The following is a 24,596-nucleotide window of genomic DNA, read 5'->3' on the forward strand; positions in this document are numbered from 1 at the left end:
CCACAAAAGCATGAAAACACCCTGTTCCTTTCCTAATTTCACCAGATATAAAAGTAACTCATACTGTGAAGGAAAAGCCGGGCTGGGCTAACAAGATAACTCACAAGTCTAAGTATCTGAATACTGATCTGAGTTCTGCTGGACTAACTTGTAAACCTAAGTTAATTAGCGTTGGTTTGCTGTTCATGTTTTTTTTGCTAGCCAGCTGGATTTTCAAAGAGATATATCTGGCTTTGGAATGTTGGTTTGCTGCCTCCCTGCCTCCACTTTTGTGATAATGATGCTGCTAAAGCTGTTCCATGCCTATTGGCCGAATACCCCAAGCTTGTACTTTAACCTATAAAACCTCATGCGCACATTTTGGAGGTGCTCAGAGCTTCGAAGCAGAAGCCCCTCTGAGTCCACCGGCATAATACATCTGAGTACTCCAACCCTCCGAGTGGTGCTTGTTTCTTGGCTGGCCTGTCGTTTCCGTAACGATACCATATTTTGGCCAATAATCACCTATTTCCAAATTTATTCATGATGATTACACTCATTTTAGTAAATATTTTTTAAGACTGCACTTTTAAATTACCTATATTGCATACTATACATAAAATATTATTCAAAAGTACGATGTCTCGGTCATATGGTAAGTATATTCCTAGTCTTTTGAGCAATCTCCACACTGTTTTCCATAGTGGCTACACCAAACTGCATTCCCACCAGCAGTGTAGGAGGGTTCCCCTTTCTCCACAGCCTCTCCAGCATTTGTCATTTGTGGATTTTTGAATGACGGCCATTCTGACTGGTGTGAGGTGATACCTCATTGTAGTTTTGATTTGCGTTTCTCTGATAATTAGCGATATTGAACATTTTTTCATGTGCTTTTTGATCATTTGTATGTCTTCCTTGGAGAATTGCTTGTTTAGGTCTTCTGCCCATTTTTGGATTGGGTTGTTTATTTTTTTCTTATTGTGTCGTATGAGCTGCTTATATATTCTGGAGATCAAGCCTTTGTCGGTTTCACTTGCAAAAATTTTCTCCCATTCTGTAGGTTTTCTTCTTGTTTTATTTCTGGTTTCCTTTGCTCTGCAGAAGCTTGTAAGTTTCATTAGGTCCCATTTGTTTATTCTTGCTTTTATTTCTTCTAGGAGAAAATTTTTGAAATGTATGTCAGATAATGTTTTGCCTATGTTTTCCTCTAGGAGGTTTATTGTATCTTGTCTTATGTTTAAGTCTTTAATCCATTTTGAGTTGATTTTTGTATATGGTGTAAGGGTGTGTTCTAGCTTCACTGTTTTACATGCTGCCGTCCAGTTTTCCCAACACCATTTGCTGAAGAGACTGTCTTTATTCCATTGTATATTCTTGCCTCCTTTGTCGAAGATGAGTTGACCAAAAGTTTGTGGGTTCATTTCTGGGCTCTCTATTCTGTTCCATTGGTCCATATGTCTGTTTTGGTACCAATACCATGCTGTCTTGATTACTGTAGCTCTATAGTATTGTCTGAAGTCTGGGAGAGTTATTCCTCCAGCCTCTTTCTTTCTCTTCAGTAATGCTTTGGCAATTCTAGGTCTTTGATGGTTCCATATAAATTTTATTATGATTTGTTCTAGTTCTGTGAAATATGTCCTGGGTAATTGGATAGGGATTGCATTAAATCTGTAGATTGTCTTGGGCAGTGTGACCATTTTAACAATATTGATTCTTCCAATCCAGGAGCATGGAATATCTTTCCATTTTTTAAAGTCTTCTTTAATTTCCTTCATCAATGGTTTATAGTTTTCTGTGTATAATTCCTTCACCTCCTTGGTTAGATTTATTCCCAGATATTTTATTACTTTGGGTGCTATTTTAAAGGGGATTGTTTCTTTACTTTCTTTTTCTGTTGATTTATTGTTAGTGTAAAGAAATGCAATTGATTTTTGAACGTTAATTTTGTAACCTGCTACCTTGCTGAATTCTTCAATCAGCTCTAGTAGCTTTTGTGTGGACCTTTTAGGTTTTTCTATATATAGTAACATGTCATCAGCATATAATGACACTTTTACCTCTTCTTTTCCAATTTGGATCCCTTTTATTTCTTTCTCTTGCCTGACTGCTGTGGCTAGGACTTCCAGGACTATGTTGAATAGGAGGGGTGATAGTGGGCATCCTTGTCTTGTCCCAGATTTGAGTAGGAAGCTTTTGAGTTTTTCACCGTTGAGAACTATGCTGGCTGTAGGTTTGTCATATATAGCTTTTATTATGTTGAGATATGTTCCCTCTATACCCATTTTGGGTATATCCCACTCCTGGGCTTGTATCCAGAAGGAAATCTACTTCAGGATGACACCTGCACTCCAATGTTCATAGCAGCACTATTTATAATAGCCAAAACATGGAAACAGCCTAAATGTCCATCAACAGGTGACTGGATAAAGAAGAGGTGGTATATTTATACAATGGAATACTACTCACCCATAAAAACCGACAACATAATGCCATTTGCAGCAACATGGATGCTCCTAGAGAATGTCATTCTAAGTGAAGTAAGCCAGAAAGAGAAAGAAAAATACCATATGAGATCGCTCATATGTGGAATCTAAAAAACAAAAACAAAAACAAACAAACAAAAACAAAGCATAAATACAGGACAGAAATAGACTCACAGACAGAGAATACAGACTTGTGGTTACCAGGAGGGTGGAGGGTGGGAAGGGATAGACTGGGATTTCAAAATTGTAGAATAGATAAACAAGATTACACTGTATAGCACAGGGAAATATACACAAAATGTTATGATAACTCACAGAGAAAAAAATGTGACAATGAGTGTGTATATGTCCATGAATGACTGAAAAATTGTGTTGAACACTGGAATTTGACACAACATTGTAAAATGATTACGAATCAATAAAAAATGTTAAAAAAAAAAAAAAACCAGCCTCCCCCCAGGTCAAGTATCCTACTAAAACAAGGATGGAGTAGTGGAAGGAAGATGGGGAAAATGGAAAATTTGAAAATTTAAATTAGTCTGATTTTCACCATTTATCTTTATATTGTACAATGCCATTTTAAACGCAAATATGACATTTAATTCAGAAACCACCACCAAAATTATTCGATTTGTATTTTGCAGCTCATACATGCATATATATTTTGTTCTTACCAAAACAGTGGAACCAATACATAAAACTAACTCATTGTTTATGTCAAGTCTTGATATGCATACATTCTGCCAACACTCTGCTTTTGGCTTATTGGTATTGTCACTTCCGCCAAAAGCATTTTACTAATACTACAGACAATAATTGTGTTTCTCAGAATGCCACTGTCTTCTTTCTGCATTAGAAACAATTCTGGTTCAAACAGAAAATGTGGCTTCTAGAGGTTGTCTGTCCCCACCTAGTCGTAGATGTAACTTACTTGTACTGACTACATTTGAGTCTCGCCATAGTCTCATGTACCATGTGTCCACCGGAATTATGTGTTTATGGGGCATCTTGAACACTATATGTGAATGGGGCAGCAAGTACTGGCAGATATACTGCACGTGTTCCAGTGTTCCAACAGACTTTAATTATAAAACACAAGTTCAGAGATAAAATTATTAAGAATTTCAAGACAGCAATAGTAGAACATTAAATCAAGTGTGGGGCTTTTCTGAGCATGAGGCCTTATTCAGTTCTATAGGTCTCATCTCCATGAAGAGGGGTCTGACTTTATAATAAAGTGCCAAGTTGTTTTCCAACACAGTTGTACCATGTTGCATTCCCACTAGTGAAGTGTGGAAGTTCCAGTGATCTGCATCCTTACCACTAATTGGTAGGGTCAAACATTTTAAATTCAGCCATCCTGGTAGATATATAATGATATCTCATTTTAGTTTGGGTTTGCATTTCCTAATGAATAATTATGTTATTTATTCATTATGTTAATTGTTCATTTATCAATGAATTATTTGTTCATAGTTCATTAATAATTACATGCTTATTTGCCTCCTGGATATCTTCCTTCGTGAAATGTTCGTTTAAAACTTCTGCTCATTTAAAAAAGTTGTTTGTTTTTTTTTTATTGAGTTTGAGAGTTCTTTATATATTCTGGATTCAAATTCTTAATCAGATGTGTTTTTATAAAAATATTTTCTCCTAATCTGTCTTCACTTTTCTACAACAGTGTCTTCTGAAGGGCAAGTCTTTCAATCTATGAACATGCATATCTCTCCATTTATTAGGTCTTCTTTCATTTCTCTCACCAATGTTTTATAGTTTTCAGTGTATAAATCTTACACGTTTCTTAGATATATCCCATAATATTCATATATTGATGCTGTTATGATATTTTTAATGTTTCAATTTCTAATTGCTCCTTGCCAAGTATATGGAAATATAACTGATTTTGTATCCTGTGACCCAGCTAAATACACTCATTAATTTTAGTAGATTTTTTTGTGACTTTTTGGATTGTGGAGGAGACAATAATACCATCTGAAAATGAGTTGTATTTCTTCCTTTCTGTTCTATATGTCTTTTATTTATTTTCTTGCCTTATTGCTCTGACCCAGTATAGTCAATACAATATTTAGTTAGTACAATTATAAATTCCAAATTCCTGATGAGGGAACAAAGTCACAGAAAACGGAGTTAACTTCCCCAAGATGAGTGGTTCTCAGCTGGGGGTGATTTTGTCCCTTTGGGGGGCATTTGGCTATGCCTGGAAAGATTTTTAGTTGTTATACGTGAGGTGGGTCGGTGCGACTGGCATCTAATGAGTAGAGGCCAGAGACACTGCTACATATTCTATAATGCACAGTATGACTCCCCACAACAACAACAAAAAAATATCTGGCACAAAATGCCAATTGTGCCTGTTAAGAAACACTGCTCGAGGTGAACAGAACAGTGAGTGGAAGAGTTGGGATCTGAATCAGCAGTTCTTGACCAACTTATGATGCTGCTTCTCAACAGCAGCCCAGGGATGTTACTTAGAAACATGAAGGTTAATGTCAGAAGGGAGAGCTGGGAAAGCTGGAATTAGTTGCCTCTGTGGAGAGATAACCTCACATGGGGAATAAAGGCCAGTAAAATAGTTTTTTGTGTGTTTGTTGTTGGGTTTTTGGGTTTTGTTGTTCTCTTAAGAGACCTACAGAACTATATGAATTATATTTATTTTTAAATGTTATAATGATTGCGAATATTTAAATCAGACTATTTTTAGCTTAGTCATTGTTTCTTATATTTTAGAAATGCCTAGTAATATGCAGTTTATAAGAGTTGTCTCTCAGTAAATTTTGTTTGAATGAATGAAAAGAAGGAAAAATATTCATGAAGGAAAGAATAAACAAAAAGAGAAGTTTCTTCTTGATTGACATCTTGCATATCAAGTTCCATCTTGCAACATAATGAAGCATTTCAGACAGAAAATCCTGAAGATCCAGATTCCTAATGGAAAAGCTATTTCAAATTTAATTATAAGCAAACAAGAAAAAATAGCTTTACTAGATAATGACAGATTACCAACACTATCATTACATATATAAAAGCACCCATAATAGAGGAACAATGAAGTTACTTCTAAAAAACACTGAAAGCAAGTGAAATAAGAATGACACTGTTATTCTTAATAACTATTTTAAAATTTATAAATATCTTGCAATCTTAAAATATTTGTACAGAAAATACAAATCTAACTTAGAATTTACCAACCCCCCATTATCTTGTACCAGTAACAATGCATCTTTAATTTAACAAGGTATGCTGCAAAGAAAAGGAATAAAGATACCACATTCATGTCACTACTACAGCAATACGTTGGAGCAACATATTATCTCACTCTTTCTCAGTGAAAACAAAAGCCATCAGCAAGAATCTCTCCCGTCTCTACTTTCTCCCCCACATCTCTATTTTCTTTCTGTGGGTATCTCTGTTTAAGGTTCTCTGCGTGTGCCTTTCTTTTCCCCGATTACATAATTTCACGTTTCAAAAAGCAAAAAGATGTCCAAATGTATACAGTCAGAAGTCTTGCTCCCGCTGCTGTCCACATTCAGTCCATTTGTCTCTGTCTCCTGTAGGTAACCATTTGTAACAGCATGAATCCTCTTAGTATTCGTTTATATAAATACAAGCAAATCTAGATATGTACACATATGTATATATTTCCTCATATTTCCCATAAGCACTGTTCTATTTCTTGCTTTATTTCACACAATACTTTGAAATAAAACTTAATGTTAGTTAAAATCTAGCCATCTTAGAAATACTCATCACTTAACAAATGAGAAAATTTAAGTGCAGAGAGATTACATCTCTATTAAAGCTACTGACTGCTACAGTAATTATTTAACAACTATTAAACAATTATTTAACAATTTTTTAAAGTTTTTCAGTTCTCAGGTACACTAAAAGAAAAATATTTTTAAAATCAAGTATACACTATCTATGTTTTTAGAATGTTTTTCAAAGTTACTAGTTAAGCCATCTCAATGAAAACTTGTACTTTAACAAACAGTATGTTTAGAAACAAAGTCATAATAAAACCTAACAATATCCCCTGTATAAAAATAAATCAGTTTTAAATTGGCTAAACTTTATAGTATTTTCCAGACTGCTAAATAGTAATTACATAAAATTTCAATAATATGCTGTTCTATCAAAAATTTTAATTTCTTTTCTTAAAAAGATCATTCTTGGTAGATTCAAAGAACATAAAACAAATGCTAAAGGCTTAAGTAAACACAATGAAACCAAATTTTTTTTCAACAAGATTTTAATGGGAAGCTAAGGGGCTTAGTATTGTGTAAATGATTAAACAAGTCTACCTTTCTTTCTTCCATCTATTTCCCATCCCCCAGCCCCATGCAACCTGGACAGCTCAGTTGGAAACATATTTCTGTGAGTGGAGCTCAGAATGGGGACTTGGCAGAGAAGAGGAAGGAAAATGTAGCACATAACATCTATCCACCAAGTTAACTCAGGAATACTCCTCTTCAGACTGCCTCTCAGCCAAGCTATTTGGCCTGGAGCTGTGAAATCAAAGGAGCATGTGCATTTCTCTATGGCCCTTCCAAGATTCTTCCCAAGAGCAAAGCCTATTCTATGTTCATAGGAAAATCACTATTCTACAGTCAATGGTATTTGAATGAACGGTTTTCTATTCCAATTCACATTATTTTTGGAGTATATATGAAATTTTTTGGCCCCGTTCTTTTATTTTAAGTGAGAAAAAAATACTTTAACATAGAGAGGTTACCTAGCAGACAGTCAGAAGTCATGGCACTATGTCTGTTTGAATTTCTTAAGGTATATGGACATACTCTTGTCTCAAATAAAAGACTACAGAAAGAAAGGGGAAGAGCAGCTGCATGCCTCAAAATAGAAAAGGAAAAATGTCAACATATGCAAAATCATTAGAAGAAATGAAACATGTATTGAATAACTATTACAAGCAGAGAAGGCATCTGCCCCTTCCAACTTTCTAAAAGTTAAAAATAATGATGTGCTATCACAAATATGATAAAAACTGTCAAATATTGATTATATCAGCTAAGAAAATTAAATCAAGATTCTTCCATGAAAATAATGTGTACTCACAAGCAGGAAAATAAAACAAAGAAAAACAGTAAGCAGTTTATCAAAACTCCATTAATGATATTTCAGTCACATCAAATCCCCCAAATGGGTGTTCTGTTGAACAAAGTTGTATGTTCACTCTTGTTCAGTTTTACATAGCCAACTTTTCTTTCTCTGAGTTACCATTGTGCATTGTCATCGTGCATATGTGTGCTTTTTTAGTGAAGATGAGATTTAAGAATTTAGAATTCTTTATACAATCTATATCCATGTATCTTTCAAGAGACTATTAATTTTTAAAAACATTATTAATAGGAATAAAAGAACAACATAACAGTTGAGCTGAATGTTCTCGTATGTTATTAGTTGGCATGGATACGTTTCTAGAAATTAGGAAAACATGATAAGCCATTCTTCAAACACTGAAGTGGCATGTGGATAAGATGATTTGCAGAACTGATGCCCCCAAAAGATTTATTTTCTGTTAAAATATTATTATTCAGCTGCCAAGAATAGTAAGAATTGTCAGGAGCATCATAATAAATGTACAGGTTTTTCACTTTGTTTTCAAAAGTACAACAAATATTTATCATCTGTGAAATGAAAGTAGTAACAAACATCAAATCCATTTATGAAAAAAAAATAGAAAAGATAAGCCAAAAGTAATCTCTAGCTCTTTCAAAGTCAAAAACAATCCCTTTAGGGAAGAAGAAACTTAAACGTCCAAGGTAAAATGGCTAGTATATATTTCTTTACATTGTTAGAAGTACGTTATAAAATTATATTATTTTCAAGGGCTAGACGCCATATTACTAACATAAATATATGATTTTCAGAGAATGATAACAACAGTAGTATTAAACAGACAAAATTAAACAACAGCTTTTGCACCAATAATGCAAATATTATCAACACCTTTATTTTACCAAAACTATGCATTCATGATCATATCAAATTAACTATCCTGGCTCTCTGTTTTCTCCTCCAAAACAGGTCTCTTGTGCCTTAAAGCTATTACATCTTACTTGGCTTAACCTATAACTAGAGCAAACCAAAATAACCGTCTGTCATCTAAAAAAAAAACCACTTATACAACAGATGGGAAGAAAGGGGCTGCGGCCTGGCACTGATGACCATCAACAGAAACTGGGAACTAAACAAATGGACCCTGAAATACTAGTAATTTGAGGGGAGATTTTCTATAGTAAATGAGAAAATAAGGACACTAAATAAAATTAAAGCTTTTCTAAGATTTTTGCATTTTAATTGATAACTTATATTTATATTTTGATTTTACTACTATGGTTACAGTTGAACATGTTATTAATACAATTGTTGATGTGATGTAAAATGTATTATTTTATGAAAATATTGCATTATTAAAATACAAATAATTCATTTAAAATTTGTTTTAAATTGAAATAGCTCATAAAGTTCTTGCTTGTTATGTAAAGATTCATGGAAATACTCATTGCTACTATATCCATGTGACTTATTCTCACCACTCGCTGAATCTTGACTCTGCCTGTGGTACTCCCATGCTAGGGATACTGAAGGAGCAGACACTGATGATTGCCTTAATAAACCAACATCCATTTCCAAACTCTGTTTCCTATGCTTGTCTTCTCTTGAGGCTAGAAGAGCTAAGTACTTGCTTCCCTGCTTTCCTTGTAGTTTAGGAGGACACAATTCTGGCCAATAATACGCAGGTGAAAGAATACTGGAGCAAAGCCTTTTGGGAAAAGCTTTTAATTTTGTATGTGTGTGTATGTGTGTGTGTATACACACACACATATATATATATATATATATGGAACAGCCAAGGCTGGCCCCACACATTTCCATCCTTCCTCTGCCCTTGAAAGAGGACCAGGTATCTGTAGTTACAGCATCACCTTGTGATTGTAAGAGGAAAGCAAAGAGAACTGCAGTGACCCAGCCTGGACATACAAGCAGCTGCCTACCACCTCGTTTCTTGCGAGAAAAAGAACCCTTTTTGTTTAAGCCACTTCTGAGCAGATACTCTGTTACTTGGAGCCGATAGCCTTTCTGATGCACTGCCCTCAAAGAGTTCATATTCTACCGAGAAAAACATGGTCAGATGCCCCAAACTGTGGCTGTAACTGTGCTTTAACTATAAGACAGCTCTTATCTTAAAGAGAATGATACTGATCCTCACTGCAGCCTCCTGCAATATTCTGATTATCAGAGTCTGGCTGTTTGCTGAAAGGGAGGGCTGGTAATTCCTCAAAGTGTCTATCTGAATGAGTTTATGCACAGAAGTGTTTTTACTTTTCGTTGAAGGGAAAGAGCAGTGTGTGTGAGTCTGTGTTTGCGTAGGGTGATGACTGTACAGGGAAAGCACAGCATGGGGATTACCTCCCTTCACCTCCATCCTCAAAGAACAATTAATTGCATCAGAGACATTGTGATATAGTGAACACAAGCAGTGCTGCTGCAAGAACCAGGTGACAGTGGTGGCCTGGTTCCTGCCGTTGAGCCCAGCCCCGCTGTTACTCATTGGTGGGCAGCTTCGGGAGCACTGAGACAATCCTCTTGACACCAGCACTGATTCTCTTATGGAGGGTCTCAGCAGCAGTGGAAGTGGCAAGCTCCCTGCTGCAAGTGATGTTCAGGCTTTAGACTTTCAGGAGAAGGTTTGAGCACAAGAACAAAGACAAACACTACAGAGCACTGTGAACTATCTCCTGGGGAATCCTGGAAATATGGGAAGTAGGTAAGATGTTTTCAGGAGTCGACAGGCTCTGTGGTAGCAGAAGGGGCTAAATTTGTATCATTAACGTAACTAGAATCCAGTCCATTGCCCAAGATGGTGACAGTTTTAAAGAGAGTGATCTTTGGCTAATTTGTTTTTAACTAACAGATACTTTAACTCTTCATCTAATTCAGACTGCCATTGGTGGTACCAAAAAGACGTTTCCATTAAACGAACTGGATGAGGGAAAGGAGGATCGTTAAAACTACAATGAAGCATTCTCTTCAAAACGGAGTAACTGGAGTATATTCTCTGATCAAAGGCAACAGAGATCATTCTTCTTTGAGTTCACACTAACGGTATAGTTTAGTAACTGTTCTGAGGGAGTAGAAAAGTCTCTTTTCCCCTCTATACCCCAAAAGTATATATGCAATGTTAATATCTCTTCTATTTACCCTTCCCCCTTTTCTTTCTCCCTCCCTCAGTAGAATAATAAGAATAAAGATATCAACCAAAAATCAACAGAGATTAATATTTTCTGAACACTTATTGTGTATAAGATATTGTGCTAAGCACTTTATGGGGATTTTTCAAAATAAAATAGAAGCACCATAAATGATCTCCACTTAGTCAAACATTAGATTTATTAATATTCTCCATTTCCTCTACAAAACAGTGTTTTACTAATAAGTGTTTACTAATGGGCTATGTCATGGCATATACCTGCATAGTCATCCTTCCCCCAGCTGAGTTGTAACTACTAAGACCCATTCATTCATTCCTTTAATAGTGTTTGAGTGTCTACTATGTGACAGGCACTGCTCCAGGCCACAGCACTGAATACCAGAGACAAAAATCCTGCCTTTATGAAGCTTACATCAAAATCAACTGTTTTAGTTTCCCAAACTTATAATGTGTGTTATTCTTGCTAATGTAATTAGGTAATTTAATTTTTATACACTTTATTAAGTGTAAAAGATATTTTCCCCATTGAAAATGAAGTTGAAATTTTAAAATGGTTAAAATGATAAATTTTATATCATGTATAGTTTACCACTGTTTTTCAAAAATGAAGTTGAATGCTATGAAAAGATAAATTACTGCCACAAATTACCAGAAACAAGAAAATTGAAATATATTATACAAATACAGAAGTACTCTAAAGTTATACTATTTACAAGTGTCCTCAAGTTCTACATTTCCTTTAACAAGAAACAGAACATGAAATTGTAGATTTTGCATTTAGGAACGGTTTATGTAAACAAGACAATCTGGAACTCTAAACAGCAGATTCATGGTCAAAAAGACCTCAACCCAGCATCGAAAGATTGGCTAATGAATGTATAATGATAGGTTTTTAGTAAAAATAAAATGTCTAAGTTACATATGTATTTTTTTTTACAGTTCCCTACTATTAACTTTTTAGATGAACTAAAGGACTCTCTAAGACAAATTTCTTCTCTTTACGTACTTGTGAAATGTGGCAGGTTCAACACTTCTCCCATTTATATGATATCGTAAGTATGGATTTGGCCCTAAACTGATAACTAGTTTCCATAAATAACACCATTTTCCTCCTAAATTTTCTACTAGATATTACAGGGGAGAATGCAAAAACCAAGGCAATCAGCTTTTAAGAAATGTTTTACAAACTGATGCTCTGTTTTATTAAACATTCCAATTCTGCCCAACAAAGCCTTTAATGATCAACTTTCTTGCATAGCAGTTCACTCCCAGCAGACGGTGTGAAATCACCCTATTTAAAACAGAACATAAACTACAAAGCTTAACTGCTGATTTTGTTTCCATTTCTGGGAACACACAAAAAAATCAAGATTAAGTCATGAACCCTAAGGCAAGTTCCTATAGGTCAGATTTAAATGACAGCATAGTCACATTAAATTACTTTGTGTATGTTCAAACACAGCTAAGTTTCAAAGAGCACAAGGGTTATGCTTATTTGCCATACTCCCTTTCAACCGAAGTGAACAGGCGGTTACATAACTTGCCACGACAAGTAGTAGAAATGAGTCAGAGACAGGACCAGCCCTAGCAAAAATTGTGAATTAGGCAGTTTGACTTCTGTGCCACACCCCTTTAGTATTACCTATACTCCTCTGGTCCCCTCCCCTGGTATCATGAGCCCTGATGGTCACCCTCATACCACAGACCTCTTTACCACCAAATTCCTCTTTCTTGCTTTCTCTTCCACTCACACCGAAACTAGCTTTCCCTCCTCCCTGCCTCCCCTTCATTAATTAAAATTTACCTCTCCAGTATCTCTCACCCTCAGGGTTTAAAGTGACAACCACCTAATGTGATAAATCAATCACACTATTGTGCAGAGTGAGAAAGCTGGAAGCTAAAGCAACTTTTAACTTCAACCTTCTAAAGTTAACACCTTGCTGTTTAACTCTTCAGTGACTAAAAGTGAGAACTACCAGTGTAGCTATTCAGGTGAGAGAAATATTTTTTGGTTCAGGTAGAGCCACTAAGTACCTGGCAAATCAAGCAGGAGTAGGTGAATGCTTTTAGTCTGAAACAGTGCCAGCCCTAATCAGAGTAACTAATAAGGCCTGGCCAGTTTGGAGCCAGAAGGGGAAAATTGGAAAAGAGCTAAGAATCTGGTTGGCAACGAAAAGTAGAAGTTACAGGAGCACCAAAATTAAATTTTTCTGACTTTTAACCTTTCATAGGACTAGTTAGCCCTGGCACCTAATAAATTTTTTCTGAAGTTTCCCTTCAGAATAAAAGAGATTATTTAAAATTTCTTTCTCATTAATTCTAAGACACTTATTCAAAAAATCGGTACAGCTTTTGTTGTTGCTGTTGTCATCTGATTTTTTAAAAACAGTGCTTTAAAGTTTACAAGTAGTTTTCATACACATATTTCATTCAATCCTGTTGAATACTGAAGGAATATTACAGGCTATTATGTGTTACACGTATCAGCTGTTCTCGTTTTCTTCACTTTATAAAGGAAGAAAATGATGCTCAAAGAAATTAGCTGACTTGCCAAGATTCGTACTTAGGTCCTTTGAGTGCAAATGCTGTGCTCTTTCATCATACTGAGCTAGCAGGCTGCCTCCCAATGTTCAGACTTACCTCTGCCATTGCTGTCATGTAACTCTACATTCTATGGGAATTCTCACATTTTAGAGAGAGTTCAGCTACTACCAAATAACCTGCTTATTCAACGGACCTGAGGGTAATTGTAGTCCTATCTGGTTTCCATCGCTGCATTTTTTTCCCTAGCTAATTCTTGGTTCACTTGGAAGTTGGTACTGCCTCACAAAGTCTTCCTTAAGCACTGTCAGAGTTTGTGCTCCAATTACCTGCTCATGTTTTGGTGGATTACTTATCTTGCTTCTGCTTCTCACCTGGGCAAAGTTCCCATCACATTCCCTACTCCGTAAGCAAGAAAGGAAATGTTTCTGGGCTTAAAGGTGGAAAAAAACACTAACATAGTTGGTACAAAGCAGAATACAAATATTTCACATTGAGATGAACGTAAGAAGCCAGTTGGGAAAACACTGCTATTTACAGATTTAGATTAGCCTAGAATTCATTGCAACCTTTGAGGTGAAAGGCAGTATTTTAAAATCACTGGCACTTAAAGCACACAATCTCAATATCTTGGAGCAATATAAACCCCTTTCTGAATTTGTTGAAATGTATAGGTGCTTTCCCTAGACGCACAAAACATACATACTTGGAATAGTCTCAAGGAAACCATTATGGGGTGATGCATGGGTCCCACATAAAATGTTCCTCATAGTGCGAAACCAGGACAGTCCCCAGGTGATGAACATTCTAAGCCTCATGGGCCATGTGGGAGCCCAATTAAATTTGTGTTATGGCCTACTATCTAATTTCTTTATTGTTAGTGATAATCTATGTTGATCTTTCTTTTTAACAGAAGCTGGCAGAAGAGAAATAATTTTTTATTTACTCTTTAAGAGAAAAACCAGGTATGCCAGTTTCTGAATTAGCATTGTCCAACAGTTGTCTCTCAGCAACTGTCATACATACAATAGAGTATTACTATAATAGACTCTATGTCGTACACTACATCCCCATTACTTATTTATTTTATAGCTGGAAGTTTGTCTTTTTTAACATCTTTGACCTTTTGCACAAAAGTAATGTGCTTGTTGTAAAGATTTTAAATAAAAACATTTCAGAAATGCAGTATTTCTAATCCTCAGTGAAACGATTGTTAACAGTATAAATATTATATATATAGATACATGTACTTTTGAAAAGAAATTAGATCATGCTGTATGGTAACTTGATTTTGTCACTAGGTAATATATGTGGGTGACCAGAGTTAATTTAATCATTCCACCATGAGGGACATTTATTTTGTTTTTAAATTTATGACTACTAATAGCAAAGAATATTCTTGATCATATCTCTGGTTATGTGTGCAAATATTTCTATAGGATAAATTTCCAAAATGGAGTAAATTAAAGAACATAAACATTATATATTTATGAAGGACACTTGCAACTGCACTCCCAGATGGAATAAGCGAACCTATAATCCTACCAACAATGATGAGATCTAGTTCACATATTTTCACCAATACCAGATATGTCTTCAAAAATATCTTTCCAATTTGATAGTTATAAACATCTCATTTTTGTTTTAATTTTTCTTTATACAGTTGTTTTATTTTCAATTATTCATTGCTTTTCTAATTTCTTACTCATTGTTATTTTTATTACTCTTCAGAAGCTTTATATTTTATGTAGTAAAAGTTACAAATTCTTTACAGGTTTTATGACAACTGGGTAACTCTGGCTATCACTAGAATAAATTCCACATGGATTAGAGAATAAAATGTGAAAGCCATAAAAGTTCTAGAAGGAAACATAAGAGAATACTTTTGGTAACAGAAAATAAAATGGTTTATAGGCATACAAAAAGACGCTCATAAGAGAATGGAAATTAAACCTGTAATGTGATAGCATTTTGTACCTATTAGATTGGCAAAGGTCAAAAAAGTCTGATAATGCTGTGCTGGGAGGGTGTGGAGAAACAGAGCACTATCAAACTTTCCTACGTGCTGGGATGACTGTAACTTGTACCACTTCTCAGCTTTGTCTACCAAAAAGTAAAATGTGCCTACACTTTAATCAAGCATTTATACTTATAAAAGCTAAACCTGCAGTTCTACTCCACATGTAAAACAGGACCAAGCACAAAGAAAACTATTTCAACTAGTGAAAAATAGCCAAAGTGTGGGAATAACCTATGCGTCCATTAAAAAGAGAGGAGTTGAATAAATTACAATACACCAAAGCAACAGAATATTATGCAGCCATAGAAAAGAAGGCTCATTTACAGGATCTGATAATAGAGACCAAACAGATATTATAAAGTGAAAAAAAATCAAGGTATTAGATCAGTATATGAGCTAATTTTTCTTTGAAAAACTGTTTGTATGCGTATATGCGTGTGTCTGAAAAGGTAAACAAGAAATGGCTAGGTTTCTCAACACCATTTATTTTTTATTTCTTTTTTTCAATGCCTTGTTTTAATTACTAAGTCACAGTAATAATTCAGAGCAAGTAAGATGCCTGCTGATGAGAATTTCATGATTTTAAGTGATATACTAGCATTAGCAGAAATTTTTTAATTATTTATTTATTATTTTTAAAAATTGAAGTGTAGTTAATTTACAATAGTGTTAGTTTCAGATACACAGCACAGTGATTTGGTATTTTTGCAGATTATATTCCATTATAGGTTATTACAAGATAATGGGTATAATCCCCTGTGCTATACAGTATATCTTTGTTGCTTATCTATTTTATATATTATAGTTTGTATCTGTTAATCCTATACCCCTAATTTGTCCCTCTGCCCTTTCCCTCTCTCCTTTGGTAACCATAAGTTTGTTTTCTGTATCTGTGAGTCTGTTTCTATTTTGCATATACATTCATTTGTACTACTTTTTAGATTCCAAATATAAGCGGTATCATACAGTATATGTCTTTCTCTGGCTTATTTCACTAAGCATAATATTCTCTCGGTCCAGCCATGTTGTTGCAGATGGCAGTATTTCATTCTTTCTTATGGCTGACTAATATTCCACTGTATAAATGTCTATAGATCACATCTTCTTAACCCAACCATCTGTTGATGGCACTTGGGTTGCTTCTGTCTTGACTATTGTAAATAGTGCTGCTATGAAGAACATTGGGGAGTGTGTACCTTTTTGATCAGTGTTTTTGTTTTTTCTGAATATATACTCAGGAGTGGAATTGCTAGGTCATATGGTAATTACGTTTTTAGTTTTTTAAGGAACTTCTATACTTAACACCATATATTTAATGATGTGCATTCGTCTTTTACCATGTAACTATACCTACTTGATCATAGATCATACCTACTCTGATATCAAATCTGCTGTTAATCATTGTGATTTATAATTTATTTTAATATCGTTTAGTGTAATTCCTCATTTATTCTCATTTTGGAATCTTTCTGGTTATTTCTGAATGGTTGATCTTCCAAATGAAATTTTAAATTATTTTTTTAAATTCCCAAAAGTATTCTGTTAGACATTTGTTAGAATTGTACCAGATATATAGATTACTTTTTAAAAATATTATAATTTTATAGTGTTTCAATTTTCGTATTTAACCTAAAAGTATATCGCTTCTTTGTTCAAACATTTTTGTCTCTTAAGTTTAAGATTTTTGAAGTTTTATTAATTTCTCTTAGTATGCATTTTTACCTAATTAATTTTTGTGATTATTGTAAATAGGACTTGTTTATATTTTATTTTCTAACTGGTTATGGTTTATACATGGGAAAGCTCTTGATTTTATTACTGGTACCCTAAGTCATCATTTATTGCTTCTAAAAGTTTTTCAGTTGATCCTTGGAGTTTTTGTATAATTTGCAAACAAATGACAATCCTGATATTTTCAGTATTTATTTCTTTTCCACATCTAATTTAATTGGCTATCATTTACTTATATGGTGTGATGGTGGGCATTCTTGGCTTTGTTCCTGACTTCAGTGGGAATAATTATACTGTTTCATTATACATAAAGTTTCTGGCTTTGGTATAAAATATATTCTTTAAAAATTTGTATTAAGGAATGATACTGGAATTTACAAACTCCTTTTCAGTATGGAGACACTCATACAGCTTTTCTTCTTTGACTTATTAATATAGTCAACTATATGAATACATTTTTTATTGTTGAGTCATTCTTATATAGCTGGCATAATTCCTCTTAACTTTGGCATATCACTCAAAATGTAGTTCTAGATTCTATTTGGTAATGTTGTGTTTTAATTTTATATTATATCCAAAATGAGATTACCTGTAGATTTTTCTTCTGTGTACTCTTTATCAGGTTTTGGTATCACAGCCATTTATTTTAAAACCAGCCTTTCAGCTCATACAAAACAGAAGGATTACTGGTGAAAAAGCCTTGAGGGCAACCACCTGAAATGGTCTTAATACAAAAAAAAAAAAAAAAAGAAAGCAAGAAAAAAACTCACAACACTGTGATTTGTCGACTTCTGCGAAAATTTCCAACACCATACTCTTTATATCTTCTCTTTGACATGAATTCACAAGTTACGCCAAGTATTATGGATATTGCTTTTCTTTCTAATAAATACATGACCTTTCCTTCAGTGGCAAACGGAGGCAGATACTCCAGGAAGGTTTTTATTGTCACAAAACTACCTCTCCCTATCTTACCACCCTGAGGCTTAAACCAGAATATTTAAAAACTCCTATTTCAGAAAATGGGGAAAGGGCTCCAATTCTTCACTTTTGTCTCTAGTTCAGCTGGCTGGTACTTTCACCACTCTACTCCTGCTGCTGCAGTTCGGTTTTATGTTTCCTTCAACCGTCTTTCCTCATTTTTGCTTCATTCATCCTACTCCTTTACCCTTCAAAGCACAATTTAAATTCCTCTCCTCCTTAATCTGACTAATCCAGCCCATTCTACATACCACAGACTTTCTCTCATTGACTACTGTACTTAAGGTTTGGCTGCACAGTCTAGCTATAATCTTAAATTGTTTCAGGAATGCTAGTTTTCCTTCTTAGGCTCTGTGGTTATCTCCTTGAGGGCAGGGCCCTTAATCTTAAATTCGGCTGTGCATTTTGTGTTGTGTTTAGCATTGTGAGTAATCACATTCACTGCACATTTGCAAGGCATATTTCACTGAGCAGTTATTCATTTAGTAAATGAGATAATGAAAACTCAAGGGCTGCCAAAGGTAAATCATTACTATTAATTCCCTCATTCATCATGCGTGTACAGCAGCCTCAGGGGCTAGGGAACCCAGGATTGCAGCTTTAACTTTGCCTCAGATCTCTCCATTTTGGAACCATAAAGTTTAGATTCACCTAGGGTCCAAGACTAATTAACCCCCAAGTCTCCTTTATACCAGGTTTACCTTATACTCCTGAGAATAAACCCAAACTTCTGAAACTCAAATGACAAGACAGCATTCGCTCATGAATTCAGTAAGATTCCTTGTGAATTGTTGAAGCCCAAATCTTTCAGCTTGCAGGAGGGTAACAGCTGCTAGAACATACATTTGCCAAGTTGTAATGTGTAGGCCTACACAGAAAAACGGATGTTCTTTATTCTATTCGACTATGTTAAACCTTTTACTTAAATTTTTCAACTTTAGGATTACCTTAGTCTCAGAAGGAAAATAACAAGAATTTACATACTTTTTTCTTCAAAAATATGACAATGTGAGTTTTCCTGAGGGCACTTAGGGTTGACCAAGTACTGCCACCACACCTTTGAAGATCACTTTACAGCTGTGGGAAAACTCACCGAGCTGTTTCCGTTGACCCCGCCATTTCCAAGTTGCTACATTGCTGTGGGGAGGTTGCTCTGCCCTGCTCTTTCTCATTCTTCTTCTCCTCACCCTTCCAAAGCCGAAATCCGCCCGGTGAGAATATGGAAACAAGGCTGGAGGCAAGGGAGGGCGGAGGGGGGAGGGGCTATTTAGACTGACAAGGGAAGAGCAAGCAGTTAGGCATTTTTCACTCTTCCTCACACTCCCCAGGGCCAGAACGTTCTGTCTCCGAAGTTGGAAGTGTGGGGGCGGTCGGCTGCATTTTCAACTTGGCCTAAAATTACGAGTCCACGCCACAGGGACTAGGAACTTTGCTGCCGGGCCATCAACTTGAGCGTCTGGCAAACTAGAAGAACGCGAAAAGCCAGGCCCAAGGCACTGGTTGTCATGGGAACCCGAGCGCCGGTCTCCCCGGCGACCACGTCCCTAGGGAGGGGGCGGGGCTAGAGGGCCGTCGGGCCAATGAGGCGAAGGGGCCAGAGGGGTCGGAGATTCGCAGTCCTCCTGGAGTCCGGACAGGATTGATTGACGGGACCGGGGGCGGGGCCGGCGCGGCCGCCCTAGGTGGAGCCGGAGTGGTACGAGTAGCTCTCGCAGCCGCGGCGCGGCAAGGGTGACACACCATGATTCCGGCCCCTAGAGACCGTCGTGCGGGCGAGCAGCACTCCCTGGCTCCGCGGTCCGCCTCGGCAGCCCTCGGAGCCGGCTGCAGGAGTTGAGCCGCCCCGCGCCAGAGGGTTTTGGCGAAGCCCTTGGAGGCGCGCAGAGCAGCAGAGAGCGGAGAGGGTGCGCTAGCGCTCGGGGGTTAGGCGGTCGGCCGGGGTCGCCGCTGGAGGGGCGTTTCCGAGGCGTGGAGGAGGAGGAGATGCTGCTCCTCTTCTCCCCCTCCCCAGGCTCCTTCTCCAGATTCTTCGGCCCACTCCCGCAGCCGTTTGGGGAAGAAGAGGTGGTGGCTCTCGGCGCCCGCGGCTGCTGCCGGCGGCCCGCCCCGACGCCGCGTCCCCGCAGCCCTCGCCCCGCACTTCTGTAGCAGGACCGGGTCTCCGGGCGATCAGGTAAGGACTAGAGCTGTCCTGGGCTCTGGACTGCTTGTGCAGAAAGTGCAAACCAAAGTACACCGCACTCGCTCCCTTCCCCATCTCTGCTTTTGCTCCAGTTCCTAAAATCAACTCCTGTTGCCCTGGTGGAAGGAACTTGTCTTTGGTTTTAGTGTTTTGGTGAATTAGAGTAGGGGTGGGATGACTAGGGTGGGGAGGAATGAGATGAACTTTTGTTGTGAATTAGGTAGATCCAAGTTCTCCGCGGAGGAAAGCTGGATTCTTGGGAATTAAAACTCCAGAGGGGGAGTAAAAGGTTGTGCGGTAATAGGGAGTGACATTGCCCCATCATGCTGCTACAGCTCTGCTCTTTGCGTGCTAAAGGAAAGGCTCCCGGAGTCTGTTTCTAATTTCTGTAAATGACTGTGGACATGGTGTGGTTAGAGGCCGCCCAGAAGAATTTGTATATGTAAGGGCTCGGGGAAGAGGGGGTGGGGTGGTGGGAAAGAGGGGGCAGAGGGAGAGACACTGCCTGATGCAAACTCTTTTATTGCTTTTCTCTGCGTGCTCGAGTTAACTGCCACCCTTCCAAGACACACACACACACACACACACACACACACACCCTTGCCCTTACGTGCGACTGTAGTACCGAAAGTTTGGTAAAGTCAAGAAGTTTTTACGAAGTTTAAATTCCCTCTGTTGTGAATGTATTGGAGAAGGGGGGATGGGGAGAAATATTACCACTAAAATAGATTTACAGCAATACAAGTTTCATTGGCCTTACACATATATGATCGACACCATACACTTCAACTAGTCTCTTCGACAGCCTTGTGTCATTTTCGCTTAATTGCATCTTTGAAACAACAAACGCGGTGACTTCATAGGGAGCTGCTTAAAGCTGAGCTTACTTCTCAGAAAATGGGGCAATCGGGTTTGTTTTCAAGGCGGGGACCTAAACAAAATGTAGGACACCTGATCAGTGGGTTGAAGGGAGCAAGTAACTAGTTAGAAAGATTTTAAAATTTATGTCTACCGGGTTTGCAAAAGGATGGGGAAAAAAAAGAAGTCGCTGTATTATGAAACAAATGTTGGTATTTTCCCAAATTCTTGATGACTGAGTTGGCAGGATCAAAGTGAAAACTTGCTTCATTCGCATTGGTTGTGGCTATGGTACAAAGTATTTCTTGTGTTAATATAATTAGGAGCATTATTTATTAAATTCATGCACATATTGATTCAGAAGGTCATACAGAGGCGAATTGCTTTATCATCCAATCTTAAATTTATTATACTTTTTTCTTAATAACATTGTGTTCTAACTTTGATGTTCTAGAGACTTTGTGGGAGTATGTGTGGGAGAGATGGTAGAATGGAAGATGGAATTAAAAATAGAAAAAATATCTAGGGGTTATTAAGAAGAGGAACTAATTTGCAGTGTCTTTCACTTCTACAATTAGAATATTATGGCTTTTTCTTTTTTTTTTTTTTAACCAATATGTAGGTTTGTCTTTGAATTTACATTTGTCCCACCAAAACTTTTCCTTGCATATAAAGTCTACTTATTTTTCAGAGGGTGACTACCAGCATCTAAAAATATTTATAGCTTTTCATGTCACAAGTAAGACATACACAAACCATTAGAACCAGTGTTGATTTAAAGGACAGATTTTGGTACTATGATAATGGTCAAAAGTTGTTGGTTTTTTTAAATTTATTTTTTAATTGAAATATGGTCAGTTTACAGTGTGTCAATTTCTGGTGTACAGCACAATACTTCAGTCATATAGGAACATAAATAATCTTTTAACCAAAAGTTACTACAAGATATTGAATATAGTTCCTTGTGCTGTACATATAAACTTGTTGTTTATCTATTTTATATATAGTGGTTAGTATCTGCAACTACTCAGAAGTTATAAAACTTACATTGCGTTTTTCTGGAGGCATGCCTCAAATGGAGGAAGTGGATGTAAAAATTGGCTAATCAGTTGCTTTTGGTAGATGGTAGGTATGGAATTATGTATTTTTTTATTAAGAAAAACAGATTAAATACTTGCCTTATTCTACTTTTAATAGGTTAAGGATTGGAAAAGCATCAGTGTGGCTTATATCAATCGAGGATGTATTATTTTTCCAGCTCATCTTATTGCCCAGACCAAATATACTTAGAGACAGGGACTACTGGGGTATGCTGCTGCCACTGCTGCTGCTTCTTTGACAGAGTTTGTAATTTTTAAATAAACTATGAAACATTGTTTGTGGTCTAATTAAATTGTAATTAAAAGCCATTGAAATGGGAAGGAAACACGACCATACTCCTGCCAGTGCATGTAGGAGGTAGAAGTTTCTCCTGTCAACATATTCTTATTTTGGAAAATGCTTTGAAGAAGTCTGTACCATTAATTAGAATGGTGAATGGAAGGTTTTCTCCTGTCAGGTCTCTGATGTAACCAAGTGTGTCTCATTTGAGTTAATGTCCCTTTACAAGGTAAGGGCCTGAACAAGGAGAGAGGATATTGGCTCTCAGAAGGATTAATGCTGATGGGAAGGGTAAGGGTCTGTTGCTCTGCTCTTCCCATTTTTTTCTCTGAGAGCTTCTCTTAATTTGAAAATTAAGATGAGTTGAACAACTCAGGAACTGGGTTTTAAAAGTTTTTAGCAAGTAAGTTAATATGACATTCAGTGGTCTAAGTTAAAGTTACATACGTGCTGTAAATATGTCACATCAAAACTGTGATCTGTAAACTGCTCCAGGAGGAACAATTCTAGCAATCCTGTGAGTCTAGGGGGCAAAATGAAAACATCTTTAAGACTCCTGCCTTATTTCTGTTTTAGTGTCAAAGGCACTATGAATAAGCATCCTGTTCTATCCTGTCCAAAGAATGTACAAGTATAGCTAATAGCTGTGAAGGCAGTAGGAGACCAACTGTTTAACTTCTTAGAATAAAAAGGCAGCAACTCCTGAATGGTCTAATGTTGAGACCACTGTAGATCTGAACCACAGATGAACATATTTTTCCCGGAGTTTGCTATCAGGTGCTGAGGAAATGCAGGAACAGGAACTGGTTTAAGCACCTGTTTAAGCGTTTTTTGACTTATCCTGTGCTCCACCATTGAACCTTGGTTTTTCTTTTTTTCTTTTTTTTCTTTGATTCCAGTGTGAGAATTTACTGAAACAAACTTTCTCAGAGAGAATTCTACTGTAGTATAAAGAATGTTTACTTTACTGTCTCAGAAACGTGTGTCCAAATCCTAGAGAACGTCTTTAAGTTTACTTTCCACATCTGTAAATAATTTAATAGTATCTACCTCCCAAGATATTTTGAGGATGAAATGAAATAATATACACAAAGGCGGCAAGTAAAAATTGACACTCATAGTTTATTTCCTTCCTTTCTAATCTCTTTTACATAATTGAACAACAGTCAGTAATAGCAAAAACTTATCATTGTACACTCGAATCATTCCTGAATGTTCAGAACCTGTAACTCATATTAGCCCTTAGGGGTTTTGACTTGAATCTGGGTTGTTGAAAGGCCCTCTTTGGTGACCAGCAAAGAAATGTCCTTGGTTGCATACTGCATCTATGCTTAATAAAAGAGTTTTTCTTTCTAGTTTAGTGATACATTGGCTGCATGTTAGAATCACCTGGGGAGCTTTTAAAAATCTTTATGCTCAGAACTCAGTTTAGACCAATTAAACCAGAACTTTGGTGGTGAGACCCAGACAACCATATTTTTAGAAGTTCCCTAATAAATTACAACATGGAGCCAACTTGTGAACTAATAATCTAGTCCTCTCTAGAAGGTGAATGTAAAAAACTTGATTCCCACAAACACAGCATCATTTTTATGTTGTAAAGTCCTTTCCTTTACATAAATCACAAGAATTTAAAAAAATAAAATACATCTCAGAAGCATCTATGTATATGCCCATCTACAGGATTTTTATTATTTGAATCAGAATTTAAGGTATAGATATTTCCCTCCAGTTCCTTACAGCTGCACATGCGGTTAAATTTAAATGAATTTTAATTAGATGCAATTTAAAATTCAGTTCCTTATTCCCACTAGGCACATTTTAAGTGCTCAGTAGTCACTTGTGGCCATTAGCTACTGTATCGAAGAGCTGAGATACAGAACATTTCTATCATCAGAAAAACCTAGAGGTTTTAAAATTTGTATTCCAATTTCTCATCATCTGAAATGATATATATATGATACGTGTATATATATAGTAATTTCCTTCAGACTTATAATTTAAAATTATGTATTTTTGATAGTTTTTTTAAGAGGAGAAATATCACTTTTTTGATGCTTATATTACCTCTTTCCTCAATTGCTTGTATCAAATTGTGAGGTTTTCCTTTTCAGAGTTAACTGAGAGGAGAAACTTGAGTTGTCCTTCTGTTTATATCAGTACGCTCGGAATCTAACCAGCGGCTTC

At 36.5% G+C, this 24,596-nt stretch overlaps 2 protein-coding genes across 21 annotated transcripts in view; one reads left to right on the forward strand and one right to left on the reverse strand.

Annotated features, from left to right (window-relative positions):
* MAPK10 (mitogen-activated protein kinase 10) overlaps positions 1–19,563 on the reverse strand; it is a 441,578-nt gene extending 422,015 nt beyond the window's left edge. For all 8 annotated transcript variants that reach the window (XM_072942909.1, XM_072942895.1, XM_072942942.1 and 5 more), the window contains exon 1: positions 19,083–19,563. The gene's annotated coding sequence lies outside the window, so the exon portion shown is untranslated. The remainder of the gene's footprint in view (positions 1–19,082) is intronic.
* Positions 19,564–19,696: 133 nt separating this feature from the next.
* PTPN13 (protein tyrosine phosphatase non-receptor type 13) overlaps positions 19,697–24,596 on the forward strand; it is a 178,684-nt gene continuing 173,784 nt past the window's right edge. For all 13 annotated transcript variants that reach the window (XM_072942794.1, XM_072942828.1, XM_072942809.1 and 10 more), the window contains exon 1: positions 19,697–20,162. The gene's annotated coding sequence lies outside the window, so the exon portion shown is untranslated. The remainder of the gene's footprint in view (positions 20,163–24,596) is intronic.

The sequence above is a fragment of the Vicugna pacos genome, chromosome 2, assembly GCF_048564905.1.
Source record: "Vicugna pacos chromosome 2, VicPac4, whole genome shotgun sequence".
Taxonomy (NCBI): Eukaryota; Metazoa; Chordata; class Mammalia; order Artiodactyla; family Camelidae; genus Vicugna; species Vicugna pacos.